General features: G+C 46.7%; 1 pseudogene; it reads left to right on the forward strand.

Annotated features, from left to right (window-relative positions):
- Nucleotides 1-4,863, forward strand: part of LOC149346435 (uncharacterized) — a 56,844-nt pseudogene extending 51,981 nt beyond the window's left edge.
- The last annotated feature ends 6,417 nt before the right edge of the window (nucleotides 4,864-11,280 follow it).

The following is an 11,280-nucleotide window of genomic DNA, read 5'->3' on the forward strand; positions in this document are numbered from 1 at the left end:
CGCTCCCTTGCCGCACATGCCAAGGACGTACACCACGATCACATTCTGCGCCACTCCTCTGTACTTTGCTTTGCTGAAACCTGGATGGATCCCGAAGAGCCTCTCGAAATCATAGATTTCCTATACTGCTGTGGTGCTCGCAGAGACCACAACAGAGCGGCGGGAGTCGCTATCTACTTGCGCACAGGTCTCTCGGCAATACCCGTCGAAATGTTTGGCACGTCACATGAAGTTGGCGAACTGTGCGCCGCAAAGTTGCCCAACGGCTTGCTGGTAGTAGCTGCCTACTTCGCCCCTACCGCACTCACGAAAGACGTCGTGCACTTCCTGCAACTCGCATTAACCGTCCATCGATCCACACCGATGTTAGTAGTGGGGGACTTTCATGTTGACATAAAGACAAACAGCAATTTCCTAACACTTATGCGGGAGAACATCCCGTTCCTCTCGCTCGTAACGCGTCCCACGGCTGTGACAACCTCGCGAGGCACTTGTATAGATCTCGTCTTTGAGAATCAAGCATTGGTGTACCAAGTCGAACATATATCAGTCTATTTCTCCGACCACAAAGCTTCCTTCATGACTGTCAAGAACTGTTAGTGGAGTCTTTGTTAAAGGAATACGTGTGAAAAATAAAAAAAAAATTCTGTGATAGCGCATACATGTGTTGCTCGATTTCTTTGCCTCAATCTATCGAAAAGGTGAAACAGCTTATTTGCTGCGCTCAAATTTCGCATTAGGAAGTAACGTAATCGTCGGTAATTTTTATTAAGGCGGAAGCCTTTAATGCCTCATCGTTGTAAGCAGGAGTTGTCGACAGAAATGTCACGCTTTTCAATTGGTCGAAATGGTCGTGACGTCACAGTGCGCGAATTTCAAACGGGGCCAATTGTACTTTGGCTACTAATCATGCAACCAATTAAAGGGATCGTACAGTGATGCTCCAAGTAAGTTTGACTGAGTTTAGTTAATTGCTTACTTAACCAATTAGTCTAATTAACCTTTCTAGTCAGACCAGATAAATAAATAAAACCCAGTAACAAATTGGCCGAGCTTGGGAATCGAACCTCGGTCTCCGGAGTGCGAGTCGCGCACGCTACCACTCCGCGATGCCAGCTCGATGGTTTGGAATTCTGGGCACTATAGTTTGGAATGAAAAAAGGTGCGTCTAGTAAATACGGTGTCTTCGTTCACTCCCATCTTCCTCCCTTCCCGTTACGCCGAGGTTTAGGTGTCCACCGAAATATGAGAGACAGATACATTTCCTTTCCTCAAAAACCAATTTACCGACGAGCAAGGCGTATTTGTCCGGGTTTCAGATTGGTCCAAATTGTCGTGACGTCACCGCGCGCGAATTTTGATGGGTGTCCACAGAAATATGTGAGACAGTTACTGCGCAACTTCCTTTCCTCAAATACAATTTTCGACTAGTGTCCACCGAGGTATGTGAGACAGTTAATGCGTAATTACCTTTCCTCAAATACAATTTTCATTTTCTTCATTACGGCCCCTCTTTCTTCTTTCACTAACACTTCCTCCCTTCCTGTATGGTGCGGCTCAGGTGTCCACTGAGATGACACAGAATTACAGCCCCATTTCCTTTCGTCAAAAAGCGTTGCGTTCAAAGGGCAACGCATCGCGCCGAACGGGTGGTGGCGTTCCTTGGACTCCGTGGCAGCGCTACAACACGCTGTCCCGTTCCAGTCCTAAAGGCGAAGCTTAAGCGTCATTAATTGGCAGTTAATTAATGCACCAACAAAATGTGCAGTGAACAATCGCGTAGCAGAATGCAGCACTCAGGCTTTCGCCTTTCACCACTTAAGCCGCTAAAGTTACTCGTAATTTTTTTCTTTAACGACTTTTATTTGTTCGGAACCGAGTTTTATGTCGATATCCCGACTAATAACCTTCTGTACAGGAGTAAATAATATCACTCTTGTTTTAGCAACGTTAATTTGTAAACTATTTATTTGAGTCCATTGAGAGAATTTTTCAAGTTTAACATTTGCGAAATCAGTGAGTTCTTCAATACTGGTTGATTGGAAAAAAATGCTTGTGTCGTCTGCATAAATGATGTAAGATGCAAGTGTGCAGGTGTTTACTATATGACTTATGTAAATATCAAGTAAAACCAGTCCGAGTATAGTGCCTTGCGGCACACCTGAAGTGACATTTAATAGGGAAGAGTGAGCTTCGTTAATCACGACGCATTGCTTACGATGGTTTAAATATGACTTGAGAAGGTTACCAGAAACTCCTCGGAACCCATAATGCTCTAACTTTTTACACAAAATTTTGTGGTCAATTCTGTCGAATGATTTCGAGAAATCGATCAGAATACCTAGGGTCATTTTGTTACTTTCAAACCGTCTAAGTATTAATTCCTTCTGCGTCAAGAAAGCTAATTCAGTGGACATACCTCGACGGAACCCAAATTGCTGTGGAGATAAATGCTTGTGCCTATCACAGACACTGGTGATTCGCTTGCATATTATTTTTTCTAGACCTTTGGAAAAAACGGGTAACACTGAGATCGGTCGATAATTTGAAAAGTTATTTTGATCGCCTGATTTATATATCACTCCTACTATTGCACACTGCATAATATCTGGAAAGGTACCAGTATAAAAACACGTATTGTAAATTTGACAAAGAGCTGGAGTCAGCAGGTCTAAGACGTACTTAACGGGTTTAATTTCAAGATAATCAATGTCCTGGGCTTTACTATTCTTTAAGGACATAAAAGTCGAGTAAATTTCTTCGTCAGTAGTCGGTTCACAAAAGGCAGATTAAGGATTTGGTGCACCTAAATATCTTTTTAATTTCAGCGCTGTCTTGTATAAGTGTTCCTGGGGAAAGGTTTGTAAAGGATTTGTTAAACTCGTCCGCTAGGTCCATCCCTTCTGGTGTTTTAGCATTTTCTGTTAGTTGAAGTACTTGGTTGTTGCGTGTGCCAGTATTCAATATTTTGTTAAGTTCGCGCCATAGAACATCAGTCTGACTAGTTGAATTGTTAAATAAGTTTTCAAAATACGGATTTTTTGTTTTACGCAAAGTAGTTGTGACAGAATTTCTGTATTTTTTGAAAGCTGAGAGGTCATCTAAGCGCCTTGTGTTCACGAACTTTGCGTATATTTGTTCCTTTCTTTTAGTCATTTTAAAGCACTCATCTGTCATCCAAGGCTTGCGTAACTTTTTAGATTCGTTTACAGTTTTCAGCCTATAAGATGTGTGATAGCATGACTTAAATAAGGAGAGAAATATCTCATATGCTTGCTGAGCTGTTTTGCACGCAAAAACCGGACTCCAGTTTAAACTGCTTATTTCATTCCTGAACACCTCTAGGGTTCTGGAACTTAAATCTCTGACAGTGTACGAATCGGAGTGGCTAATCTTTCTTTTAAGAAATGTATTACATTTGTAGATCATGTATATAGGACAGTGATCACTTAGTCCCGTAATTATTCGACCCGACTTAACACAGCCACTCTTATTATAAGTCACAAAGAAATCTAAAAGGCTCTCTGAATGCTTGGTGATTCGTGTTGGCTCTCTTATGACATTGCCAGAAGATAAGATAAAGAAGTAAGCAAAATTTGAAGTTCACGTGAGGCAGCACTGTTACCCAATAGATTACTGTTACAGTCACAGCCTATAATAATTTGCAGCTTATTCGTAATTGTGCAATTCAAGAGCGTTTCTAAAAACTTAAAAAACTGGTTCATGTTCCGAATAGGTGGTCGGTAAAAGACAGCAAACAACTTATTTTTACTTTGAGTCGTTATAACCTCGTAGTCAGCATTAATTTCAGAAAAGTCTGGCTGAATAGCACATGCAAACTATTTTGATACCAGCTGTAGTACACCGCCACCACGTCGGTGGGACCTGTTTAGAAAAAAACTCTCGTATCCCGGGAGATTCAAAACATCAGTTGTAGAAGAATGCCACTTTTCGGTAACCATAATAATTTGAAACTTGAAACGGAATTCGGCAAGAAACATAACCAGTTCGTCGTTTTTCCTTCGCGCACTTTGGGCGTTGCAATGCAGAACACTGATATAACTGTTGCCAGAAGGACAGGTAACATCGTAAGGAGCAGCCATCAAAAATAATCAGACAAGTACAACAGAGCAGGCCATAGGCACTCAGAGAGAGGCGGTTGCATTTGGAAAGGCGGTTGCATTGCGCATCTTATCCAGGTCGGACTCACAATCAATTCGGATAACTCAGGACGTTTCCGTTTTCCGTGCGTAAACCCTGCCGTTCTTTACCTATGCGTAACACCAGCCCACCTCCCGTTTCTTGCCAATTGTCATCCCAAGCAACTTTTTCATTTTTGGGCACAGATGCTCATCAACAAAGACAGACTGTTTCTCTGAGAAACCTAGTTCATCTGCACCGAACCGAATTCTTCGTGCTTTTTGAAGAATGGCATCGCCGTTAGCGCGGTTGTTGAATGCTACTACAATGTTGCTGTTTCTATTCGTGTTTTGGTGCGGCCTTTCTTCGACAGTATCGTCGTCGCCGTCTTTCTGGTCAGCAGCAGTGTTTCGCACAGGAACCCCGTGGCAGATTTCAAGATCTTCTTGTGTTATAGATTCGCCAAATGCGTCACCAAGCCTGCCAAGAACATCAACCAAATTTTCGTTTTCGTCCTCAGGAATGCCTTTAATCTCAAGGTTTTTTTTCCTCGAGTACTGATCCTGTGCGGTGATCCACATCGAATTTTCATTTGCCATCTTTTTTAGTTGTTCAAGTTCTTTGATCAGCTCCTCATTTGTCACTTTCAGAGCGGCATTCTCTTTTTTTCAGATCAGCACAGTCTCTCCGAAAGTCCTCGACATCTTTGTTCATGTGCTCTAGACTAGCCTTCTGTTCCCTTATTTCTTTGCGCATTTCACGCTTGAAATCAGCTATCTCAGTTCCCATGATGAACAACAAACACGTTTACACTGGTCGTAGGTAATAGCAACTGGTAATAGCAACTGGCAGCAGAAGTAACGGGAAAGACTTAGAAATAGTAATGCAACAAAGTTGCGAGATTCCAACCTGCGAAACGAGCAGAAAATGAGCGAGTGCTCGGTCCGTTGCGTCCGCTGCCAAGTGTCTCTCGAAGCAGCTGCGTCGTCCTCTTCACAGCCTCGGGTGAAGACAATGGTCACGTGGTCAGACGTAGAAGGCGTCTCCGGCGTCCAGCACAGTCGCACCAGTTCGTCAGTATCAGCTGTTTTGTTTCCCGCTGGCTTGCTCTTGATATGAGTCGTATGTATTCACATGCGCCTGCTAAACAAGCAGAAAATGAGCGTGTGCTCGGTCCGTTGCGTCCGCTGCCAAGTCCGCTGCTGGTCACAAGCACTTCGTAGCGAACCTCTTAAATGTCCGCTCAAGAGGAATCTGAACTCGTCTTTCAACTGCGAGAGCTCCATCTACACGCTCTGTGCAATCTTATAAATTTTGAATTATTGTCCTGTGCGGCCGATTTCCTAATGTAAAGAGGATTAAACGTCCCTGATACCGCCTTTTTCTTTCACGCACTGCCCTCTGAGAGTAGGAGGAGTTAACCAACACATTGAGTGCCTTTCAGGAAGTCGCGTGATGGCTTCCCTTTCAATTTCATTTTGTTTTTTTAGGTTTTCATAATCAAATAGCTGCAGTCAGAGTCTACATAGCTGCACATTAGGTCCACGGAAATAAAAATGCGCGTGGTCTCTTTGCTTTCGCCCATCGTATCACTCCTCCGATGGCAGAGAGGCAAGCCGCAACGGGCGTGCCTGAAAGGTTGATTGACTCCTCGTACCGTCAGCGGTGAGTTCAGAAAATGCCAGGAGCCTGGACGTCTAATCGAATTTAAATGAGGGAAGCAGGCCGCACAAGATAACATCTTTCAGATCACTGCGGTGACTCCCCTTTGGTGAATGCGAAAGCATTGACGCCTCCTCGGCACTAGCCGCCTCTCTTTATCGTTCTCTCTTTGTTGGTTAACTTATTTAGCTACTGAAGTAGCGTAATTATCTTATGCTTTAATCAAAGGTAAATTTATTAACTCTGATTACACCTTATTTTATCTCAATCAACCATTTTGGTTTTCCAAACTTGGCGTCGTAGTTGCTTTCCCGTCCACGTACTATATCCCCGTCCAGCCTTTTCAACCTCCCAATGGTTTTCGCTGATAATTATTTGACTAATTAATCTATGTCAATGAAACTTGTTTGATTAGTTATCACTCATCAAATACATTTCAATTCATTTCAATCCTTATTTTCGCAGTTTTTCCTACTTTTCCACTATTTTGCCATCGACGGCTGTTTTCCCGTCCACTCAATTTATGGACGTCTGCCATATTTCGACATTTTTTCGACATATTTGGCTTTAATTAGTGAACTCATCATCCTATCGACATATTTTTTTGCGCAGCATCCTGACAAGATCCTCTTTCGATTTCAGCCACTCGTTTGATGATACCTGATCTTAGAACGTCACAACTGCTGCGGACATGTTTTGCGGACACACTTTGGTGACAAGACCCCGCCGACATAGCCTAGAAGTGCTTTCGCATTAATAACTCTAGTTTCTAAGCATGGTCGGAGCGTGTAGATCGAGTTTCTGCGGTGAAAAGACGAGTTGGATTCCTCTTTAGTGCACCTTAACGCATCGTTTCGCGGGCTGAGCGGCGTCCATCGCCTTGAGCGTCTGCCACAGTAGCGTAACCGGTAGAATAAGAGGGGAGTATCTGTTCTCGCTTCGGCGAGCGCGGCTTCGGTCGCTTCTTTTTTGAGCAGCGTCCGCTCCGGCGGACGCGGTTGTTGCTGCGACGCGCGTCTTCTCTTTCCTTTTTGTCTTTCCTCTGATCTCTTACTCTCCTCTATCTGCACGTGGCAGCGGTGGTGGCTTGGCTCGAGCCAGTAGCAGGCCCGTGCAATTTCCTCTTCATCCTTCTCTCAGTCACAACAACAACAACAACAACCGGTAGAATAAACGAGCAACAAAGCCGAGGGTGGAAGAAAGCGATGCGAAGCACCGTGGAAGGTCAGAATATGACAATAGCTAAGAGAGCACCAAGAGGAAAGGAGAGAAATAGAGTGCCGCGAGATCCAGAAGATGTGCTCCGCGGCTTCGACCCGCTATGAGATGGCACCACAGTGGGCGCGAAGTTACGCGCCGTCGTCCATCGCTCGAGAGGAGACTCAGCGGCGGCGAACCGCTGTTCGCTGCCCAAGCCGAAACAAGTAGTCGCTTTCGTTCGGCACTGCCCGTTCCGTGTGCGGTCGCCTACGCTACATATACAACAGCAACAGCGCTCAAAAATAGCAATGCAGAAAAGCGTAACCATTAGGGAGTTTTTGCCTAGAATATTTTCGTTCCCTTTCTTTATTTTCTCAAAAAAAAAAAAGAATGGCAAGAAGCAATCGAAAAGCAAGAACATCAGCATCGCATCACGCCAGCGAAATACCAGCGCACCGACACTCTTCAATTCTCTGGTCGCTACCTACACACACACTGTATATCATAACACCATGTTCAGAATCACAGAGGTCGTTGGCAAGTGTGAAATTACTTTCCTTCTCACGGCTACACTTTCACAACACGCACATCAAGGTATGCTGTAACAGAATCCTCTATTTCTGCATGCCATCCGATCTTACAGCGTGGTTTCTGTCGATAAAATAGTTTAGACGGCAACGAAAGATATCTAATATGATTTAATGCAAAAACCACTCCAACAAACCACGACTGTCAGAAAGAGCACTGCGGAGAGGCTCAGTACCTGGCTTTAGAAATGCAAAAGAGGGTAATGTTCTTTTACATCACTACCAGGGACATTATTTCCGAAATTACGGTGGCTCAGTGGTTCTGGCGCTCGGCTGCTGACCCAGAAGACGCGGGTTCGATCTCGGCCGCGGCGGTTGAATTTCTTTGGAGGAGAAATTCTAGAGGCCCGTGTGCTGTGCGATGTCAGTGCACGTTAAAGAACCCCAGGTGGTCGAAATTTCCGGAGCCCTCCACTACGGCGTCTCTCATAGCCTTAGTCGCTTTGGGACGTTAAACCCCATAAACCAACCAACCAACCAACACTTCCAGCGATAGTTAGCACAAGAGATATTCACAAAGAGTGTTTAATGCTCTGCATGCTAGTGTCATAGGTCCCGGCTAGGCCTTATAACACGAGACTCAGAAATATGCAGCCAAACCGTCCATGGCGATCGTCTTGTTGCAGAAAAACCAAACAAGAACAACAAAAACAAAAAGCGGCAGCAAAAATTTAGGTGCAGTTAGTGCCGAGCCTGGTTAGAGAGCGAAAGCTATGGGGTATCGGGCAACTATAATCGGCTTGGCGTCTGTAACGTTGAGTGCGTTACGAACACTGAGTAAGCAGTGCGCTCACCCTGCCACCCTGGCAGGTGGGAGTTTATGCTTGATAGCGAGAGTTTGTACACCCAATGAATGGTGCAGTTAATGCAGTCAGTGCTAACGCATGCAGGCCACATCCTCTCTCTCAATAACCCACGTACTTCAAAGCATGATTCAGGTGTGCACTGTTCTATGGAGCCAGGTATGCGCACTTCATTTCCTTAAAATCATCTGAGAGTCAAATGTTCTCAAAGCCAACCCCAATGAGCGCAATGAACGCCGATAGCTTATGGCGAAAAAAAATCAGGGGGGGGGGGGGGCATTTTGTTGACCTAAATAGCGTTGAGGTGAAAGCTTTAGGGTGGTGTTGCTGCTTGTGTCACTGACGTGTGGTTGAGATGTCAGGCTTCACTTCTAAGAGTGGAACGCGGCTACGTCTTGCAACGCTGCCAGGGCCCACAGCACGCCATCGCCCATTCGGCTTTACGCCTTGCTCGACGGTAAATTGGTTTTTGAGGAAAGGAAACGCATCTCTCTCGCCGGTGCACACCTGAACGTCGCCGTAAGGTAAGGGAGGAAGATGGGAGTGAACAGACACCTATTCACTAGACGCGCCTTTGTTCATTCCAACTCAGCCCCGCCGCGGTAGCTCAGTGGTTACGGCGCTCGGTTGCTGGCCTGAAATACGCGGGTTTGATCCCGGCCGCGGCGGCTGAATTTCGATGAAGGCGAAATTCTGGAGGCCCGTGTACTGTGCGCTGCCAGTGCACTTTAAAGAATCCCAGGTGGCGGAAACTTCCGGAGCCCTTCACTACGGCGTCCCTCATAGCCTGAGTTGCTTTGGGACGTTAAACAACATTAAAAAAAAAACATTCCAACTCATCGAACTGGAATGCCGGAGTTGGCGTAATCGTCTCGCACTCCGGAGACCCTGGCTCGATTCCCCAACTCGACCAGTTTCCTACACGGTTTTATTTATTTGTTCATTTATTCACTTTACTTTGAGGATCTCTATACTACCCCTTAATTGGTTGAATCATTACTAGCCAAAGCACAATTGGTATCGTTTGAAATTCGCGCACTGACCTCATGACCATTTCGGCCATTTCGACCATTTCGACCAACTGCTCCTTACAACGATTAGGCATTAAAGGCTTCCGCCTCAGGAACTGTATTTTGAGGAAAGGGAATAACGAAGTATCTGTCTCACATATCTCAGTGGACACCTGAAGGCACCGTAATGGAATGGAGGCAGGTTGGCTTGAATGAGAGAAAGAGATGGTGGTCGGGGCGAAAATATTTATTAGGAAGGGATCGGAGGTATGCTTGGGCCAGCCCGTAATGGAGCGATCTTTACAAGCACTAGGTAGAGGTCCCTAGCATGGGACCCCAGTGGCGGTGGCTGCCGCCCGGGCGCGCCCGACTACTATGGCTGGTTGGGCCTGTAAGTTGTAGCAGCCGAGCAAGGCCGCCGCCCAGTCCTCCCGGGCTAGGTTGGAGCGAAAGAGCTGCCGTGGTGGAGGTGTCTGGAATAATTTGGGTAGAACCAAGACGTCTCTGAAGATGCCCCCAAACCGCAGGAAAAACCATTAGTGTAAATAAAGTTTTCCCTTCCCTTCCCTACCACCTGGTGATCTTAAGCATACACTGACATCGCACTGCAGACAGGCGCCTGTTGCTTTCCGCCTATATCGAAACGCGGCCGGTGGTGGTGATGAAAACATTTATTACGAATGAGCAGGAGGTATGTTTGGATCAGCCCGTAAGGGACCGATCCTTACAAACACTAGGTGGAGGTCCCTAGTATGGGACCCCAGTGGCGGTTGCCGCCGCCCGGGCGCGCCCGACTAAGGCTTGTAGGGCCTGTAAGTCGTGGCAGCCGAGCAGGGTCGCCTCCCAGTCCTCCCGTGTTGGGTGGGGGATGGGGGGAATAGCGGGGTTGGAGGGGCAGGCCCACACCATGTGATAAGTGTCAGAAGACACTGCACTACAGTGTGGGCAGCTGCCGCTAAAGGAGGGGTCAAAATGTTTTAGCGCTGCCGGGAACAGCAATGTATTGGTGAGAAGGCGGAGAAGGAGCCGCTCATCCGCCTTCTTAAGGCCTTTACATGGGCTAGGGTAAAGGCGATGACAATTTTGATAATATGTTGTAATATCTTTGAATGTATAGACCGGATTAAAATCGGGTTCCTGATCGGACGGGGAGGAGAAAACAGCCGGCGCGGTCGGGTTCGAGCCCCGCTTCTCCAGCTCAGTAGACGAGCGCCTTAACACTGAGCCACTGCGGCGGATCGGCCTATGGGGTGGGTCGGACCAGTTATGCGCCTTTCCTTTGCTTTCGAAGCTGCCGCATGCGGTGGGTCGAACCAGTTATGCGCCTTTCCTTTGCTTTCGAAGCTGCCGCACCGCATCGGTTTCATAGCTTAAAGCGCGGCTAAGGTGTCCACTCTCCCAGGGGGCCAGGAGGAGGTAAACTTTATTAAAGAAGAGGTCCTAGGCGTGGGCTGGGGTGTCGTTCCCCTCCCCGCGGTGGGCTCCTCTTCTAGGCCAGATGCCGGGTGGCTGACCGACGATGTAGTTCGGCGACCTACTTGGCCTGCTCTGTGAATCGGAGTTGAACCTGCAGGTCTGAGCTGAGCAGCGCGGCCTCCCTCTGAGATTGGGTGGAGAGCTGGAAACTCTGCGATGGCTTGTCTTGATTGCATGAGTACAGGATGTGTGGTGCGTCTGCCCTTTGGTGCCCACAGAGAGAACGAACGGGGGCTGAACTGCTCTGGAAACCATACAGAGTACATGTACGGATTAAAGAAAGTGTCTGTTTAGAGCTGCCGTCCACTGACTGGTTGTGTTTTTCCAAGAGATCTATGTGGTTCTGGGAAGATTTGTCTTCCTTTCTTGAAGTGGGTAGTAATTTCTTTGTAGGTCGTCACT

Source organism: Amblyomma mixtum, chromosome 4 (genome assembly GCF_055824585.1).
Source record: "Amblyomma mixtum isolate Tamu chromosome 4, ASM5582458v1, whole genome shotgun sequence".
NCBI classification, from domain to species: Eukaryota; Metazoa; Arthropoda; class Arachnida; order Ixodida; family Ixodidae; genus Amblyomma; species Amblyomma mixtum.